The sequence below is a fragment of the Pinus tabuliformis genome, chromosome 2_2 (assembly GCF_031772625.1).
Source record: "Pinus tabuliformis cultivar Carrire ecotype Pingquan chromosome 2_2, CPIR1, whole genome shotgun sequence".
NCBI lineage: Eukaryota > Viridiplantae > Streptophyta > Pinopsida > Pinales > Pinaceae > Pinus > Pinus tabuliformis.
This window is the reverse complement of record NC_142300.1, coordinates 811,654,349-811,675,808: the sequence shown is the minus strand read 5'-3', so window position 1 is coordinate 811,675,808 and position 21,460 is coordinate 811,654,349.

The window sequence follows — 21,460 nt, the reverse complement described above, 5'->3', positions numbered from 1 at the left end:
TTTAGAGTTTCAGAAAAGGTTAAATATTTATGTTGGCAGAAGAAAGCGCATGACATCACTCCAAGCTCAGATGTCTGCAGAGAAATGCTACCATGGACGCCTTTCAAAAGAAAGAAAACAAAAAGGTATGGTAGATTCAAGCCCAAAAGAATATCAAACCCAAAGAAGCCTTTCAAAAGATTTAAGTTTTTGAAGAAAAGAACACAGCCACGAAACAACAACTGTTGTTTCATCTGCAAAAAGGAAGGACACTTTGCAAGAAAGTGCCCACAGAAGTCATCTAGCAAACTTAAAGCATGTGTAGATATTCAAGAATTCCAAGATGACTGGTCAGTCGTAGAGTCAGATGATGAAATTTCATATGTATATATTCTTACTGAAGTTTCAGATGTAGAAGAAGATAGTGTACAGAAAATGAATATATGCTCAGCTTGTACAGATAGTGAATTTTCTAGTGAACAACATTATAGTGATGAAGAAAGTTATTCAGACACTGAATTAACAAGTGAAACAGAAGATGATTCAGATGACGACACTGAAAGTGCAATATCAGTCACAAAAGACAAAGGTAAGTGCTCAGTATCACCTTTGCCTCATTTGAATTCGTTCTGTCCATATGAAAAAAGAACAACAACTTCAACCAGTTTGCCACAACCAGAGGTTAGCCAAAAAGAACAGAATACATTGTTGAAAAAGATTGTCAAAACTGATAGTCTTATTTATATTCCAGTTCAAGTGCAAGTAAAAAATGAATGGATCTCAGTAGATGCATTTGTTGATACTGGAGGCTCTAACAATTTGGCAAGACCATCTTTGTTCAAACCTCTGTGGAAACCTTTTAAAAACATACTAGTTTCAGAAACCATGGGAGGATCTGTAAGCCTCACACATTACATCGACAATGTTTCTTTAAAAGTTGGGGGGAGTATTATAAAGATTTCAGCAATTCAGCATTACGATCCCTCAGCAAGCTTAATGTTTGGAATGTAGTTTATAAATTCAGTGCTACCTATCACAATCACCCAGGATAAGTTGATTATTAATCTGAAAAAGATCCAGCATAGTAAGGTGTTCAGCAAGTTTGACATGAAGTCAGGATATTATCAAATCCAAGTCTAGCTAGAAGACCGGCACAAAACTGCATTCATTTGTCCAGCAGGGTTTTTTCAATGGAAAGTTGTTCCTTTTGGTCTGAAAAATGCCCCGGCATTCTTCCAAAGAAGAATGGATTATATTTTTGCAAAATATGATTTTATAGTCACATATATAGATGATATATTAATTCATAGCCCAGATGTACATACTCATTTAGAACATTTAGAGATTTTTCTTAAGGAGGTTAACGAGCACAGGATTGTTCTGTCAGAAAGAAAAATGCCTTGGTTTCAGGATAGTATTGATTTCTTGGGGATTAATGTTGCTAATGGTGCTATTCAGATGCAACCCCATGTGCTACCCAAATTAACACAATTTCCTGATGAATTTAAGGACACAAAGACAATTCAGAGCTTTTTGGGAGTGCTAAATTATCTTTACAAATATATTCCAAATTTGTCAGAGAAACTAGCCCCTATCAGAAGACACATCAATCAAGGATGGTCTTAGGAAGCAACTGAAGCAGTAAAAAGGCTAAAAGAAGAATGTCAACATCTGCCGAAACTTCAGCCCCCAGGTGATGGTTTACTCATTTTACAAACTGATGCTTCATTAAACTTTTGGGCAGCTGTACTTTTGGAACAGAGAAAAAACAGTGAAGGTGAAACTGAAGAAAGACTGTGTGGATATGCTTCTGGAGAATTCACACCAAGCCAGAAAAACTACTTCATAGCTGAAAAGGAGACTTTGGCTATATTTAATGGAATTTAGCATTTTGAGGTATATCTCACCCCAGTCAAATTTTTAGTTAGAACAGACTCCAGAAATTTCAAATATTTTTTGTCTGCAAAGATTTCAAGGCAAATTGCAAAAGGCAGGATTTTAGCCTGGCAAATCTGGTTTCAGCAGTTTGATTTTCAGGTTGAGTGGATACCAGGCAATTCTAATTTCTTGACAGACTCCTTGACTAGAGACATGAATAAGATGTTTATAACTTGTAAATATTCAGTTTTTGAAATTCCCGGCAAAACTGCTAAAGATGATAATTTTGCCACTTTTGTAGATAGATTTCGAATTCTTGAAAATCATGCAGGAACAGTTGTGGAAGAAATTAAAAAACTGGTGGGATTGAGATTAAGAAGGAACATGTGGATAAAAAAGTGCCAAGCTTGGCAATCAAAAAATTTGGGCATCTCCCTAGGCCTAGATGAAAATTTGGTAAAAGTTTTCTCTTTACCAAACATGAAAGTAAAACTCTTCTTTAAGAGTCTATGTGATCTATGGTCTAGTGTGTTTACTGAAGAAATGATCTGGACACTTAGAGTTTTAAACTATTATCAGATCATTGGAAGTGTTGATTTTGCATTTAGTATCTATACAGGTGCAAGGATCTTGGATCTCGAAGAAATCCCCATAAAAGAAGAATTAATAAAGTTCCTAGTCTCTTTAAAGATTCCAGATATTTTTGAAGAACTTGAAGCATCCTTCTTACAAAGAATTGATGAAAATTATCATGTTACTGATACGTTCCCACAGTATGAGATCTTTGAAAATTTTGCAGATTGGGAGATCAGAGGAGGAATGTGTAGAAAGATACAGGTTACCAGAGTATCTCAATGTATTCAAAGATCATTACAATACTTGAGAACATTTGCATTTCCTTGGGATTTTCATAGCCTAAGGCTGAGAGAAAGCATAGATCCAAATCCATTTGCTCAAGTATTCAGCCATGAACAGATAGGCGAATTGAAAACTGGTAACAATCAGGAATTAATCAAGCAGCATGCCGAATGGTTCCATGAATTTGGGAATCTAAGGTTAGATGAAAAGCTCCAAATTCTCAACAAAATGGATGGTTTACAAGGACAGCCTAAGGTTTTAAAGTTTGCAATTAATCAGAAGGCATTAGTCACTATTTCAGTTCTTTCTCCAAACTGGAATAATAATGTTATCCATATAATAAGCCTAATGATTTCCAAGAAAATATGCACATCCATGATTTTTGAACTCGGTTGGCAGCATAGAGATTTTTTAAATGAAAACTGTAGATCATGGATTCAGCATGCAATTGAAAGTTCCACCAACATGTTCCAAATATTCAAATGGGAACTGTTAGATGGCATTGAGCTGGCAGTACAGAGATCACCTGCAACCCGGAATGCTTTTAAAGATTCTTTCCTTGACATTGAAATAAGCGCACTACCTTTTTTGAACAAGTGGGAAAAGCAAGAATTGATGCATACACCTCAACAGCTGGGTCTCCATAAGATAAAAACGAATATTGAAAAGGGAGAATCATCATCAAAGGCATCTAGTAGGACAATAATGCCACCGAAAGAAAAAGATGAACTGACAGATGCTCAGGATCCCAAAGAAGGAATCGACGAAGTATACAATCGCTTGATGGGTAGTCACCTCAAAAGGATAGTTAATGAGTATGAACTATCTCTAGGATCATCAGAAGAAGACATGTGGGAGAATAGGAGTCTGATAAAACCCTGGTAGAATCTTTGCTAGCAATGTGACAAAATGGTCACATGTTGTAGCAAGAATCTTTGTACTGCAAAAGATTGAGTAGACACCGTCGGTGAAAGAAATACTGATAGGACCCTCAATAATTTCCACTTTTATGTCATTTCTTAGATAGGATTAGATTCTGTATATATCTATAAAAGAAATGGTTTGCAGAAGTTCAAGGCATCGATTGCGAGAGAGAATTGCTTGAGAGAACTCTGAGACTTTCTGTTGTAATAAGCTTGTTGTATTTTGTTTGCTTTTAGTAATATTGAAGCCTACTGGGCCGCCTGTCTGAGGATAGTTCTGCTATCCAAAATAACCTTGAGTTGTAAGGTGTTGGAGTTGTGAAGACCCGTGGAGAGAGGTCGTGTGCTCGCGCATGGTCGGTTGAGGAAGATTACTTGTCTCGGGCCTGTTGTTTAAAAAGCTTTGATTTTAATCAAAAGTAAGTTCGAATGCTCCAATGCGTCATCTTGTTCTTTGAATGTCTTATATAAATATGCTCTGTTGATCGATCAACCCTATTTGGATATATAGGCTTGGGAGGAATGGGTTTGATTTTTTCTTCCTTGAAAATCCACTTTCTAATGTTGAGTTTTGCACTTTTTCATTGACCTTCAAACACACTTATTTTCACTTTCCCTTTGACATTTTGGCTCAAATGATGAAATTTTCGGCACCTCTTTGCAGGGACTATACGACAGAGCATTGGACCATGTAAATAATAACTGCATCTGAAAAGTCAATTGGTGATTTTTTGAAAATTTTTTGTCATAATTGATCTTGTTTTACTTTTCTTCAAAACAGAGTTTTGAAGAAGAGTCGAAGTTTTTTCAGGTGATGATGAAGCTTTCTGAACCATAGCTGTGTAAGACCTCCCTCTGGCCTGCATGGCTTGTTCTGGACATGTTTTCAAAGACCAAATTGATGAATTCCTAGACCCAAACATAAAAGATGACTTTGCCCTGTAAAGGACGAGACCTTGACTATCATGAGCTTCGGTGATTATGGACCAAGACCTGAGCCAGCAGGGGCCAGACATGAGGGAAAATTACTAGCATGACTTTCTCCATCAGATCATGGGATGTCCCTAGCGAGATTCAGCTGAGTGGATGGAGTGGGACACCTAAGATTGAAATGCACAAAGAGTTTTGATCTCCGACGGAGGGCTGATCAGACTGACTCTAACAGAGCCCAAACTGACATCCTCGATCCCATCCAGCCAAATCATTTACCGAACTTCCATTATGAAGCTTCTAGTGCTGGAAGCTTCAACCCTTTATTTAAAAAAATTTCCATAGGAGGACCGACGTGACTGGAACAAAGCTCAGTCACTACAGTTGATGCTAGGGACAATGTTAGTTCCTGCATGTCGACGCGAGGAGGACAAGGGTTGTTAGCATCGGTCTTGTAAATTGGTAAAAATAGAAGACTTTGGGAAAATGGTGCAAAAGGGAATTGTTATGCTTATGAAGAGGGACACAATGGGAGTTTCTTCATGAAGGGAAAGCATGTAGGGTTCATTGTAGAGGTCCTCCATGAGAAAGAAATGGGGAGTACAGGGACAATGACAAAATTCTTTGTAACAGATGCCCCCTAAAGCATGAAGGCCAAACTAGAGTGAGTGTTGTAGGGATTAATGCACGGGTGTTTGGTGATGTAGAAAACCCTCAAGGATCTTCATGGGATCCTCGGTAGGCAATAAGATTAGCTGAAATTGTCACAAAGATACACGCATATCTATGTTTAAAAAATGAATATCAAAGTGAGAAGGGATTATTACCTTGAGTCTTAGTGTGGTGTTGCTGGAGAGTGCAATGCAGCTAGGTGAAGGACCCTTGAGCAGGATCCAGATCAAAACTTGCACAAAGCAAAGACAAGCATAATATCACAACATAAAACCTTGATAAACAAATGCATGAACATATAAAAGATATCTAGTTGCATATAACTAAGCCACTCATGCTAGAAGATATTAGATCAACATATAAACAATTTTATAGTACCAATATCACGAAGTGGACAACACAACTGCGGTTCTATATTAATTCAGAAAGAGTGATTACAACCATTAGTTGCATCACCCTTCCATTACCCATCTAGCTCCTCTCTCTCTCTCTCCCTTCTTAACCTCTTTTGATGCCTTAGTCTAAGACTCTGCTTGACATGCAATCCTTTCAAATGTTTCGACCTCTTTCACAATGGCCCAAGCCTTACATATATAGCATCTAGGTTTAGGGTTGCCAAGTCCTCCATGAGTTCCATTAGGAAAAAGCAGTGATGTTTCTTTATTTAGTGCTCTTTCCCATTTGCATACTCCATTAGGAATTAGTACTTCCCCCAAACAAGTTGAGTTCAGATGTTTCCTGTTGTTGGGAAAAGTATCCAATACGGAATGACCCTATCCCACTCTAAGGGTGATAGTACCTCAGCAACAATCGAAGCAAAGCTATCTAAGATTTCTTCTTTATGAAAGTAAAATAGGGGAGAAATAGATCCACTAACCGATGTCTTTCGCTAATGGTTGATCCAATCTTCTCTCCTTGCTGCTTGCTCCCAGCTCCTTGCTCTTTCACTGGCCCAGCTACACCAAGATCCTGCAAAATGGCAAGAGAGGGAAACTACAAGAAGCATACATTCATAATTGATTCAAGGATTAGAATAAATCAAATACACAAGTATAACAATACATCATTGAAACACATGCATATAGAAGAACCTCAAATGCTTTATTAATGGAAGAAGTAAAGTTCAGGAAGTGATACAACCATAAGAGGCCCAATCCAGCATCACCTTCCCAGCAGAAAGAAATCTCCTCTTCACCTCCTTCAAAGCAAATCACCCAATAGTTCTAAACTCAAACCAACAGCACTTCCTTACATTCACCAGATTCCAGCCTCCCCAGACCTCATGAGAGAGATCTATATATAGGAGTTTTGGAGAAAGGATGAGCCAGCTTGAGGCAGTCATGAAGCTGACTAGTGTCCTCTCTCACTTCAGTTATTCTTCAGTTCTTGAGTCCACTTGGAGGTTCTTGCTTCCACTTGGAGATCTAGAACCTCTTACTCATCACCAGTCGAATTCTCTGATCCAAGTGTCATTTTGGAAGCTTCCTGGGCATTGACACCTTGAGGAATGACTGTGCCACATGTCCAAACTCACCCAACGCAGGTAGCCTTCTTTGCAGTTGACATTCAACGCAGGTAGACAGTGGAGCAGTTGACATTCAGCGCAGATGCTCAGTGGAGCAGTTGACATGATCTAGAATTGCCTTGTTTTTGAGTGTTTTCAGGTGGAGAACTTTTATTCAGTGCTGTGGTTTGCTGACCTTGTTCCTCTAGGGGTAGGAACAACATGTTTAGGGACTTTGGATCCCTTAGATTATGGACATTTCATGCTTCATGCTGTAAGGCACAAAAATGTCTATAACAGTTGCCCCCTAAAGTATGAGGTCATTTATCGGGTGAAATGCTTTATCAGGAGGATCCGAAGTTCATTTAATCGCTGAGAGGTGACCTGTAATAAAATACAATACAATACATTATGATTCATTCTGCTTTCATGATCTAGCTGAGGCGGGCATTCCCATGCTCAGCTTTATAAATTCATTTTGGTACATAGAACAGACGATCGTCTGATGGTAGACTGATAATTCTCTGCTGAAATTATCATCCTTTGAGTAGGATGATCATCTGCTGCAATGATGTACATGTCAAATGTCTTTATATTTCCTGAATATATATCGCAGCCCGGATGGATGAAACTAGATCCGGGGTCTTCAAACTCGTTCGATCTTCACTCTAAGTACAAGTCGATCCATGTGAGAATTGCGCTGAAGTCGAACATGGAAAGACATCGCTTGATTACCGGTCAATGATGTAAACCGTTAACAAGCGCGAGAGGAATCACCGATAATGATAATGACCCTCAAGGTACTGCAGTACAATTCACGTGGTGTGAATAAAGGACTTGGCGTCGAACACCACGCAAAATCTTTCGGTCGAAGGTCATTGATGTATACCTGTCGCCGGAAGTGAGAAACTTGCCATTGAGGCATGCAAGCTTCAAAGTACTGAGGGGGTTGTTCCTAGATCAACTTCTTGGATAATGAGCTGAAGTCGACAAGAAGCGATCCATCAAAGGAGGGCCTTAATGAATCCCACATCAATGACACGGAACGGAGCTAATGATTTTAGTGGAGGTGAAAACAATATGTGACATATGATTCAGGGTGGCGGTCATGAACGGATGAAGGATAATGTATGGTAGTGGATGGGACACGGTTGACTCTTTCTGAACAAAATCTCTTGAACATATAACGACACTGATGCGATGGATCGGTAGCATTACCCCAAATGTGGATGGTTTGGCGAGACCATGGTGATGAGACCGGTGAATGAAACAACCCAACCCGATGTGGTACGGAGGAAAAGTGTCATGTTCAAGAGTGACTTGCTACCATTAAAGCTTTGAGGTTCTCCCAATTTTTCCCCAGTCATTTCTGACCAGTACCTCTTTATTTTTGTCAAGCTTGAGGAGGATAACATATGCTTGTTCTATAACCTACCCTTTGGGCAAGCCCATCGCTATGTTTTAACGAGCCTAGCGATAGGGAAACTCGTTCTCGTCTAAAGACAAGTTTGTCGCTATTTAATCATTTTAACGAGTCTAACGACAAGGAAAACTCGGTCCTTTTCATTTTTAGAGAGTCTAAAAAGGTATGGAAAGTTAACTCCAAAATTCCTTTTTCGTCATCTAATCCCTTAAGTCCGAAAAAGTATAAAACAATACAAAAGGGATGAGTTTTCGATAATTTTAACGAGCCGAATAAAACAAGCGCTTGACCTTTTTGTGCAATAATCCCTCAGGTCCAAAAAGATTAAAATCTAGAGGAGGGATAGCTCTTCCGGTCCTTTTAACGATTTGGAAGGCCAAAACTTGGCAATCTTTTAATATTTTACGAGTCAGTTGAAAAGAGCTCAAAGAAGACTCGTCTTTTGAGGAACGAGTGATAAACAGGGATAGCAGCAGATTCCAGGTACAGCTTGGAATTTTCCAATCACGGCAGTGTCACAAGGATGGCTAGGTGAAATCACTCTTCGCAGCTGTTCCTCAAAATAGGTAAACAATCATATGGAGGTGAACGATCGGCCAAATGGAAAGTGGAGGTGGCAGGTGCAAACACGACCAAGGCTTTTATGGCTGATAAATTTACGATCACAGTGGTTATTTACCGGAATAGGTTCATTTTTTAATGAGCTTGAATGCACCAAACATTGCTCAAGCTTATGTTTTATTTTTTAACGAGCATGAATTCCACGTTAAAACTGCTCGGATCTTGCGTTTATTTTTTAACGAGCATGAACTTTGTGCTAAAACTGCTCGATTAATTTTGCATGCCCCCAGCACAATAATGCAAACGAGGCACATGCCCCCTAGACTCTAGGGGGTCGTTTCATTCTTTAATGAGGTTGACACAGTAAAGAACTATCCTCTTGACTCCTTGTTTCATTTTTTAACGAGGTTGACACGAGATGAGAACCGTCCTCGGAGTCCAGATCCATTAGACATAGAAGGCTTCATATTCCACTGTGGCTACTTCCGCCAGATTACTTGGAGGCGGTAGGGCAAAAGTACCCATTAAGGCAGGGTCTTTTAGGAGACCTACTCTGATATTTTTGAGCGAATGATTGCTTCCATGGATCATTGGAATGCTTCCCGTAACTTGTGAACTGTTGGGGAGAAAAGTTTGTTGGTCGACGATTGTAATTCCTCCTTGGAAGGGAAATGCAATCTTCCTGAAGTAGGTCGAAACAACCGTGGCCATGGCATAGATCCACGGTCTTCCTAGTAGGATGTTGTAATCACGATTCCCATCGATGACTTCAACATCTACTTCTACTGTTTTCCCTCCTAGTTCAACTTTCAAGTTACTTAGGATACCATATGGGGTATATGTCCTTCCGTCGAATGCTTTTAATGTCGTCGAAGATCGCGACAAGGTTGGAGATCCTAAAGTTTTCCAGAAACTCATCGACATGATGCATGTAGATGCCCCCTCATCAATAATTGTTCAATGAACGGTTTTGTTGAGGGCTTTCACTTGAATAAGGAAAGCTAGTTGAGCTGGTAACTGAGGGTCATATCCTTTATGATCAAAGGCCACAAGATTGGAATCCATTGGGTCAATCCCACCTGTTGCTGATAATAAAGCTTTCTCTTGGGAGAAGCAATTTTGCGGTACCTCAAGTGTCGACATAGCGGATGGCGATTGGGCCAGGTCCTCTATCTGTGCTATTTTCGCACAAGGATTAAATGTCGATTTGTGTACTGCTCCCTTTTGCGACTTTATCATTGGCTTAGGAACGATGGGTGGCACAACTTTGGTCAAAGTTGTTGTCGAACTACTAGGTTGTTCATTAGCCTTGTTGTTCGACAGCTTTGGATTCCTGTAATCTTTATTCCTTGTCAAAGCATCATTTTGCTGCTTCGATACAAACAACATAAGCACTTGGGATCGGGAAGCATTTTGATTAGCAACCAGTTCGGTTCTCGGGCTTGGAAACGGATCAGTCAACACAGATGAGGTTTTCGAACTCTTAAAGAATCTTTTAAGCTCAGCTTTGTATGGACAATCTGCTGTCCAATGATCCTCATCGCATATATGACACCCTGTAGGGGGTTTCCTTTTTCTCCCTTTCTTTTTCTTCTTGCCCCCTGGTTGCTTCAGTCGTTTGCCCTTGTCATCCGACACGGCACTTACTTCCGAGGCAAGAAGTTCCTCATGTGCATTTTGACCGGAAATCATACGGGCCTTTTTAGATATATCCTTTGTCGAGTTCATGTCTGTTGTGCCAATCACGCCATCGCCGGCATGAGAGTCATTATTTGATTTAGGAGGAGGAGGAATTGAAAATTCCGGTCTAGGGGCGTCAAGTATTTTATCATAGAGCGTGCCGGACTGAGTATATACTAAGTCTAGATATTTTGCACGAGCAATAACTTGCTCCTCCGTTACGACTCCCCCCTTGGCCACATCTTCCGTTATGGCAGGAAGTAACGACTTTATAAACCATTCAGCTAACAGCTGATCTGGAACATAAGTCTTTACCATTTTGCGACGACGACGCCACTCATGTATATGATCGGATATATGTGTGGCCGTCGTCTGCTTGAAGTTGGTTAAGATTTCCGTTCCAGTTTCATACCTTATTGGTAATTGAAAATGGGTTAAGAAAGTCGTGGCTAGGGAACTGAAATTGTCGAAAGAGGCTCTAGGTAATTCAATATACCATTTAGCCGCTGGACCCGTCAATGTCCTCTGAAAAAGGCGAAGCCTTATCGAATCATCGTTCAGGGTGTTCGACAAACACCACAGATGAAAAGTCATCACGTGATTCGATGGGTCTTCACCTGGATTTCCATTGAATTTAGGAATGTCCGATGGAAGTTTATGCGGAATCGCTGGCCACCAAGGGGCATAAGCAATTGGATCATTCGTCAACCGGTTTAGATCTGGAAATTCTAGAGTTGCTACAAAGGGCAACTGTTGATTCAGGTTAGGCAGAGCATACCCAGGATAAGATGGAATCGCCTGAGCAGTGGGTCTTTGCATACCAGCATAATGTATTTGATGCTGGCAACTTTGACAAGTTTGATGGGCATAACCGTTATTATATGGTTGCCCATTACTTGCAAAGACTTGTTGCTCGAGTCCTTGATATGATTGCTGGAATTGCGATTGTTGAGTTTGAACTAGCTCTGGTTGTTGGACCATTTGCTGTTGTCCAATACTGGATGATTGACCAAGATGAGGAGTCATAGTATTTGTTTGAGCCTGAGTCGCTCCAGATAAGGAGGCACTAACCGGAGGTTGTGATTGAGTTGTCGAGACAAGAGGCTGTTGTATGACAACCTGAGAACTTGGGGTTGACATACAACAGGTAGCGCTTGTACTTGCGACGCAATCAACATACCAGGTATAGTGGCAACATTCGACACAGGGTGGACTGGTTGCATTGAATATGTAACCCTTGGTTGCTGAGGCAGTATTGGTACCCATCCGCTGGATGTAATTCCAGTTTGACCTGAACTTTGTTGTAAACTCCCATATGGTTGTTCTCCGGGGGGGGACACTGAAAAGGCATACTTCCCTCCATATGGTGGCAATCCAGTGCTTAAAGGGTAGATTGGCCTTTGAAGACACATTGGATCAAGTTGTTGAGTTTCAACATAAGAAATACCAAATGATAATCCGGATGAAGAAATAGGAACTAACCATGTCGTCAAAACAGTCTCTGATTGGACTCCAGCTTGTTGTTGACAATTTACCGGGACAGATGGTATACCAGCGAACATCGTTGGAGTAGCAGCAGGAGGCTCTGCCGCTGCTGTGTCGAATGACACAGTCCTGGATGTCGACGGTTGTTCAGACATATTTAGTCTATCCAAAAGATTTCTTAGGGATTCTACAAGAACTTTGTGATGAAGGTAGACTAACTCCGAAGATCAACGCAGGAATAAAGGGTGATTGTTCCGTTTAAAATAAATTGTTAACAACGCTTTAGACACAGCTTGCTTTTTCAGTTTTAAAGAGTCGAGAAAAAGCTAAAGATGACTCTAGTCTCCTTCGATGTTTTAACGAGCCCGAAGTGACAAATGCTCGGATGGACTTTTTCAGTTATAGAGTTTGAAAAAGGCCAAAAGAAACTGCTCTGGAGATCTAGGCAGAGGGTGTGCCAAACCTTTCGCAAAACCACAGAATACGTTTTACGGTACGGGTGGTCGATCTTCGTGAATGCTGTGTTCACTGCATTGCGATCAGTAGGGCGGCCGACACGGCTTCCTAAGGATAAAAGATATATGCCTATAGGGGTCTCCCAATGTATACGCGACGGTACGTGGGAGCACAATCCGTATTAGTGCCACCGACTCTCAGGAGGAATCACCCACCTTCTTCGAGATCGATAGTCACTATGTTTAACGACGCCGGAACACGTCTCTACCTAGACCTCTACGATGAGCGTTATGTTGCAAAGCGTTGTTAGGTTCATTCAATATATTTTAAGTTGATCTTTTTAAAGTTTTCCTTTCAAGGTTCACCACGAGATGTATGATACAACTCCTAAATGCAGTCTAAAGATGAGAAGCAAGCTTTTTCAATCTTTTCAACTTATGAAAATCTTAACTACTGAGGGAAAAGAAAGACATCATCTTTTCACACAGATCATAGAGCACACACTAATGCACTTTTTCCTAAATCAACATGCAAGCTGTCAAAATGCACATGCACAATGCAGGTATTTCTTTTCTCTTTCTTGATGTTGGTGTACTACAAAAAAGAAAGCTGTTGTATAACTTTGAATTCAATTTCAAGTGAAAGCAAACAAGCTTTAGTCCAAAATCAAAAGACACCTTAAGATTTACTTGTTTCGACACTAGAAATACATAAATTCAAACCACATGACGAAAGCAAAAGCTCAATCAGCTATGAACAACAAACAAACTAACTCTTAAGATCAAAACGACACTTATCACAGGTCTAGATCTAAGAGGCCACAACAAGACTAGTTCACTTTCGTTATGGGAAACTGCAAATGATGTAAGAAATAAACAAAGAACAAATACAGTTTCTTTATACATTCGAGGCAGAATATTGGCAAAGAAAGGTGGTTTCAGATAGGTACATTGACTGATAACAGGCTGCAAAAACAAGGATGAAAACAGGGCAATAAGCAGCAGGGAACCCCAGTTGCACAAGGCAAAACTGGTTCAGCGCAGGTAGTACACTGTCAGTTTGACATTCAGCGCAGGTAGCCCCTTCGGGACCTGCGATGAAATGCAGACTGTCTTCACAGTGCCTGCAATGAAGAGAGAAACTCTCGTTTCTCTTGGTTTCCGGGTTACAGATTGCTCAAAAATTCACAGTTTTTGGCCAAATCAAAAGCTATCAATCAAGTACACACTAAAGGATGAAAAGGAGGATGAAAAGCTATCACTAAGAGCTGTTCAGAGTCCTTGTGGATCAGCTCTTCAAATCATAAACATGCCCAGAAACTGAGCTAGAGTAGCTGCCCTCTACTTTGCATTTGAAAGATCCAAATGCAGTTCGATTCGGTACTCCCTGTGTTTAGGAAATGAATAGCAAAAAACACAAACAACCAACAAGATACGATCCCCAGTGGAGTCGCCAATTTGTTGTTGGGAAAAGTATCCAATACGGAATGACCCTATCCCACTCTAAGGGTGATAGTACCTCAGCAACAATCGAAGCAAAGTTATCTAAGATTTCTTCTTTATGAAAGTAAAATAGGGGAGAAAGAGATCCACTAACCGATGTCTTTCGCTAATGGTTGATCCAATCTTCTCTCCTTGCTGCTTGCTCCTAGCTCCTTGCTCTTTCACTAGCCCAGCTACACCAATATCCTGTAAAATGGCAAGAGAGGGAAACTACAAGAAGCATACATTCATAATTGATTCAAGGATTAGAATAAATCAAATACACAAGTATAACAATACATCATTGAAACACATGCATATAGAAGAACCTCAAATGCTTTATTAATGGAAGAAGTAAAGTTCAGGAAGTGATACAACCATAAGAGGCCCAATCTAGCATCACCTTCCCAGCAGAAAGAAATCTCCTCTTCACCTCCTTCAAAGCAAATCACCCAATAGTTCTAAACTCAAACCAACAACACTTCCTTACATTCACCAGATTCCAGCCTCCCCAGACCTCATGAAAGAGATCTATATATAGGAGTTTTGGAGAAAGGATGAGCCAGCTTGAGGCAGTCATGAAGCTGACTAGTGTCCTCTCTCACTTCAGTTATTCTTCAGTTCTTGAGTCCACTTGGAGGTTCTTGCTTCCACTTGGAGATCTAGAACCTCTTACTCATCACCAGTCGAATTCTCTGATCCAAGTGTCATTTTGGAAGCTTCCTGGGCATTGACACCTTGAGGAATGACTGTGCCACATGTCCAAACTCGCCCAGTGCAGGTAGCCTTCTTTGCAGTTGACATTCAACGCAGGTAGACAGTGGAGCAGTTGACATTCAACGCAGATGCTCAGTGGAGCAGTTGACATGATCCAGAATTGCCTTGTTTTTGAGTGTTTTCAGGTGGAGAACTTTTATTCAGTGCTGTGGTTTGCTGACCTTGTTCCTCTAGGGGTAGGAACAACATGTTTAGGGACTTTGGATCCCTTAGATTATGGACATTTCATGCTTCATGCTGTAAGGCACAAAAATGTCTATAACATTTCCCTGCTTTTATGAGCTAACATAGGAGAGAATATAGGGATATTTTCTCAATCAATTCGCTCTTTTGACCCATAGAACTTGATGTAGGTTCACTAATGTTGTTCTTGAGGTAGAAACTAGAGTTACCCTAGGCACTAACGCACCCTTAAGCTTGCTGAGAAGCTTTATAAAGCAGGTTTCTAGTGTCTAAACAACGTTAGCTTGACAACTGGGCCTGTGAACTTGGTCAGTCCTTCAGTCATCATGTCATTGTCCTATGAGTTAATTAGGAGGTCATTTTCCTGTATAACGGATGAACCCTAAAGGTGAGATCAGAGGCTGCGACAATGGCCGAAATACTTTATATTTAACTGTCCTTTTCTTTGGAAAAGAGAGAAAGTATCGGAGCTTTGGTCGGTATGGGAAACTTGATACAACACATATATATAAAACAACTAAAATCATGTCCTGAGTCAGGCATTCCCACGATCAATAGCTATGTTAGAGTGATTTTCTCACAAAAGAGATATAACTATGCTGGCCACTAATAAGCACAATGCAGAACCAGTGTCACAATAGGACCATTCTGATGAGCTGTCTCCCAAAACAATAATCGCAGCTTGGGAGAGGAAACAAGGCTGAGTGATGCAAGCCTCTACCCAAGGTCTTGATTTTCGCTTCACCGAACAACATATATTGATACATGTGAATATATGCATTGATGTCAAAAATGCATGAAATCATTTGATTACCAGTCAATAATGGAGACCGTTAACAGACACGAGGAAGGTCACCAATAATGGTGATGTTCTCCAAGATGCACAGTACAATCTAGCGAGTGCGAAAAATGTTTTTGTCGCCAAACACTCGTAGAATCGTTTAACCAAGAGGCAGTAATGAGAACCCATCATCAAACACAACGTGACCTACCACTGATGTCTACAAGTACCAAGGCACTAATGTGTTTCTGGGTCTTCTTCCTAGATAGAGTGTTGAAGTCGATAGGAAGAGACTTGTCAAAAGGTAGGCAATAAGGTGTCCTACATCAGTCGACATGAAACGTGACAAGAATGATTGCTTTTTGAGGAATCTTTTGATCATTGGGTCAAAGTGAAAGAGGGCATGATGGTAGGATATGCTTGATGGGTTGATGGAGGAAAAAAAAGAAAAAGGTTTTCCGTTGAACAATAGAAGGCACAACAACAGTTTTAACCATGCAGCACTAGACTCATGAACACCAAAGAGTGTTAGGATACATATATGCAATAACATCGGGATATATAGGCTAAACTCATAGGATGGTAAGATTCATATTGAGAGGCCGTCACAAGGAACGTTTATATGAGGGAGTGCCATGTTGAAGGGAATGAATGCTGCCAAAAGCTATTTCGAAATACAGAACATAACATAGTTGTATTGTCCACTTCCCCATATGATTAGTTTAGTGAGTCTAGATGGGTAAACTTTTCGATATTTTCATGTTTTAAGAGTCTGAAAAGGACTGCAAAAATAGAAAATATATGCCCTATCTAATTAGTTTAATGAGTTGAGACAGGAAAACTCGTTGATCTTTTCATGTTTTAAGAGTCTGAAAAGGATCATAAAAAGAGAGACTCTATCCTTCATCTGTGTAATTTAATGAGTCCAGATGAGATAAATCGGTGGTCTTTTCATATTTAAAGAGTCTGAAAATATCTTAAAGAACAACTCGAGGGTGGTCCCTTTGTCATAGTTTTTAACTAGGTGCGAAAAAAGTTTAATAGTATACCCAGAACAGTTCTTTTTCCGTGAGTTAATCTACTGAGTCTGGATAAAGAGAAACCTATGTTCAATAGATGTTGGCCTCATTTTGTTACGAGTACGAGGAGACAGAGTAAACTCAATTTTCGTCATGAAATTTTAATGAGTCACGCGATGACAAACTCAATACCTTCATCAAATTTTAATGAGTAAAATGAAGAAAACTCAGTGTATCTTTTTCATTTTAGTGAGTGAGGAAAAAGAGATAAAAGAACTGCTCATTCCTTCTTCATAGGTTTAACGAGCCCGAAGAAGGGAAAATCTCAGGGATTTTTTGATTTAAGAGCAAGAAATAGTCCCAAAAAAGAAAGCACTCATATTTTCGTCGTAAATGTTTAACGATCCCAATGACGAAAACTCGGGGCTTTTCAATTTAATGAGAGAGAAAAGTTCCTAAAAAGAATGCTCAGAGCTTCTTCATAAGTGTTTAATGAGTCTGAATAAGGAACTTGGGGTTTTTTTAGTTTTATGAGTGAGAAAAAAGTCCCAAAAAATAATGCTCAATCGATCTTTTTCAGTTTAATGAGCTAGAAAAAGAGGGAAAAAGAGTTTCTTGGACCATCGTTGTATGTGTTTAACGAGCCCAATGATGAAAAACTCAGGGATTTTTTAGTTTTAGAGCGAGAAAATATCCCATAAAAGAACATGCTCATAGCTTCTTTGTAGTAGTTTATAAGACCAAACAAGGACACTTGAGATTTTTCGGATTAACGAGCAAGAAAAATACCATAAAAGAATGCTCGATCTTCTTCGTGGTATTTTAACGAGCTTGAAGAAGGAGACTCGAGGTTTTCTCAGATTAATGAGCAAGAAAAATATCATAAAAACAACGCTCGATGCTTCTTCATCTCATGCTTGACAATAGAAGGGTCTATGCCATGCATTTCCCATAAGACCAAGGGAAAACATCACGGAAGTCCTTAAAAGGGTAGATGAAGCTAGCAATTTCCTCAGGATTGCAATTGGCTCCAATCTGTATATATTCCATAATGCCTGTCATGAGAGAAATATTGATGAGAAATGTCTTTGAAAGATTTCCCATGTTTCCTTCTGAGTCTAAAGTTTGGATAGTCATGTAAGGTGAGGAAACAATTTTAGGTGCATCAAATGATAGGATTTGAAGAGGCATCGTGTCTAAATCAGATATCAAAACATGATGGTGAGAGTCCTCCCAAGGTCTCTCTTCTAAACTCATGATCTCTTTAATAGCTTCATCCGTAGATAGGACCTGATTGAGGGTATTGAAAGAAGGAGCAGTTATGGGAGGGGCAGTGGTACCATTGGCCGTGACCAAAGTGACTAGAGACTCGAATGTAGATTGAATGGCTTGGTAGGCCAATTTAACTAGTGACAATGACATTTGTTCTCCATAAGTGTTAATGTCTAAAGGGACCGGTAGGATCCAAGGATCAGTCCGTTTGTGAGGAATGGATGAAACCATAGAGATTGTCTGTGGAACCGTGGGTGGCGGAAGAGGGAAACAGCCCATCAGGGAAGAGCCATTTAATGGATTGGTATCAATACTGACGTAAGAGTCAGGTACACCACCCAATAAGGGTACAAAGTTGCTAGGTAACGGGGAGTAATCCGGGGTGCAAAAGGACAGTTGGTCCACTATGACTATCTTTCCATCCAAGGGAAATAGGATGATGCAGAAGACCAAAGACACAATGGTAGTCATGGCATAAGTCCAACTATGACCCAACAAGAGATTTAGTTGAGCTTTCTATCTACGACTTCGATGTCCACTGTTACCATTTCCCCATACAAGGTGATGGGGTAGCTAGATAGGTAACCTTTTGGGATGAAAGTGTGGCCGTCGAAAGCTTTAATGGAATTCGATGGTGGGGATAGGGTTGGAGAACCCAAAGCGAGCCAAAATGAAGCCGATATTACGTAGGTCGAAGCACCTTCGCCAATGACAGTTCTATGTATTCCTTTACCTTTCGAAAATATTTGCACTTGAAATGCAAGTTGGTGAGAAAGGGGAGGTTTACATTTTTCCATGTCAAAAATTGCAAGCATGGAATCCTGAGGGTTGATACCACCAATGGCCAAAAGCAGAGCTTTCCTTTGTGTTGGACACGTTTGTAATACTTTGAGCGCCAACATAGCCGATGGCGCTTGCGCCAAGTCTTCTACAATGTTATAGTTTTGGGTTGAATGTGCAGATGTATTGTGCATTTTGCGTTGAAGTGCCCCTTTAGGGGGGCGAATCACAAGGTCAGCAACCGGCCTTTTGATATGAATATCGCTAGGTGGTGGTGGGTTTTGACTTGAGGAAGGTTCATCTGCATGAGCGATAGGAGCTCCATAAGATTTTTCTCTAGTTTGTAGATCTATTGTTTCAAAGGTGTAAATAGTAGAGGGTCCTTCACCAGATGAAGGACGTTGCGAACCACCATTCCCCCCTTGCGGGGGTTGGGGTTGGTTTGCAATAAGGTGTTTCTGTTGCTGAGCGGGGAAAGTATTATTCAGGACAATAGGGGTCATGCTAGTCTCCTTTTTAGCATTGAAATCTGTGCATTCCTGAAGATGCGAACAACGAAAGGTCAAATGGTCTTCGGCACAGATTTTTCAAGGGAATCTGGCGGCTTTATCCTTTCCATCATCAGAGAGCACAATAGCCATCTGCTTTGGGTTTTTCTACTTTGTTGACTGCTCTTCAAAATGAGTGGTATTTTTCTTATTCTTCTTATTCTTACCACCGGGTTTCTATGTAGACTGCACAAAGTTGATCGCAATGGTAGGAAGAGTAGTCGATTTGGTAGAGGGGTCCACTGGCATCTGGGCAATGTGACTGCTGAGTTGTTTTACAACAGCCCCAGAGGTTGCACCAATAATCCCATTGGCATGCGCTCTAGGTTGCTGAGTAGAGGGAGCATTGGAGTTGCAAGGGGCATTAGTAATTACATCGTATAGAGTGCCAGACTGCGAATATATCAGATCCAAGTGTTGGGCACAATGAATGGATTGGTGTTATGTGACTGCACCACCTAAGGTGACATCCTTAGCAATTTGGGGGAGTAGTGACTTGCAGAACCAATCCACTAAGAGATAGTCTGGGAGGGGAGCTTTGACTAACCTCCACTTACGTCTCCATTCATGTATATGATCAGAGATGTGGTTGGCGGCATCCTAACATAATAAAGTGAGGAGTTTTGTCCTAGTTTCATAGCAGATGGGTAGCTGGACGTGCTTTAAGAATTCCATTGCTAGAGCGCCAAAGGTATTGACTGACATGCATGGTAACTTAATGTACCACTTGGCTGCGTTGCCAGTAAGGGTGTGGGGAAAGAGATGTAACCGGATACTATCATCCACCATGGAGTTAGAAACACACCATAGATGATAGGTGGTGATATGTGTACCCAGATCCTCCCCTTCTTTTCCTTCAAACTTCGAATGTTTGTCGGTATTTTAGGCGAGATTGGCGACCAAAGTAAGTTATTATAGATGAGGTCATTTGTAATTTTGTACAAGTCGGGGATATCAAGTGTTTCCAAGAAAGGAAAAGTGTTTGATGCCCCTGAATCAAGCCAAGGCGATGACATATGACTTGAGGATCCTTGTGGTCCTCCCATCATGTTATTCCCAATATTATACATAGGTTACATGGTATAGTAGGTGCCTTGGGGTATGGTATTGTATTGTGGGTTTCCATAGGGATTGTTAGGTTAGGGGATAGCAGTGCCCCTAGGATAAGTAGTGCCCCATTGACTCATTTGAGGTTGTGAGTAGGGTACCCCCATGGATTGATTGGGATCTCCTTGCGGGTCCCCGCTTGCCACATAAGTAACCATAGGTCCTTGACTAACATAAGGAGGGTTCATGTCAATCAGTGATTGACCATGCATGCCTGAAAATGAAGGGGGAATGGTTATGCTCTTGGTCGGTATATGCATATTGGGAGTGCCCCCAGGTACCTAAATCTGAGGGTTAGAGATATACAATGGATTCCAACCATATTGTTGGTTGAAGGGACCCACGCTAACTGTGTTATATTGAGTGTTATAAGGAGCATTATATGTAGCACTTGTTGAAGGTATAGGGCTTGATACAAAAGGGGTGGAACCCGAAATAGACAGGGTTCCACTCGTGGAGGGTGTCACCATAGGGTTTGAAACTAGGACAAATGGGATAGTAGGGTTTTCCATCAAAGGTGTGGTATTGACTGTCAACTAGGGAAGTGATGGGGGACCAAAGGTGTGGTATTGACGATGAGGGCCGGATGTAGCCACGGTGGCCAATAATTTTTATTAGTAAATTTTATAGTGATGTTTATTAAAGTCTCAATGATAACACTCTGGCATCTGAAAAAATTAAAAAATACACTAAGTAAATCAATCAACAAGCAGAGGGAAATGAACTTGTCTGATAAGCACCGATCACTAGAGATGAAACCCAGTATCACAATGAATAACAGAGAGAGCTGGCCAAATGTATAGTTATGGTTACTCTATAGCTTCACCTAAACCTCAGATTGAGTGGCCAAGTACTCTCGTGAAGACGAGTACCCTCCAAAAAACTAAAGACAGAGTAGGTCTGTCTATGTTAGGTACCAAGGCAGCCTGCCCCACTCAACTTGTGTTATTCCCTAAAAGTATGGCCACTAAGAATACCTCAGATCACAGACACTACTAGGGGGACATAGTCGCAGACAGTACACTGTGTGGGTAGGATACTTGAGTCCCCGACTCAGCTCTGATATCCCCGAAGGGATCCTTGATACACAAAATACCCAAAGGAGATATAAGCAAAGGCAAGCTACCTTCACTTACAGTCCGATGTTGTCTTGTATTTAGCTC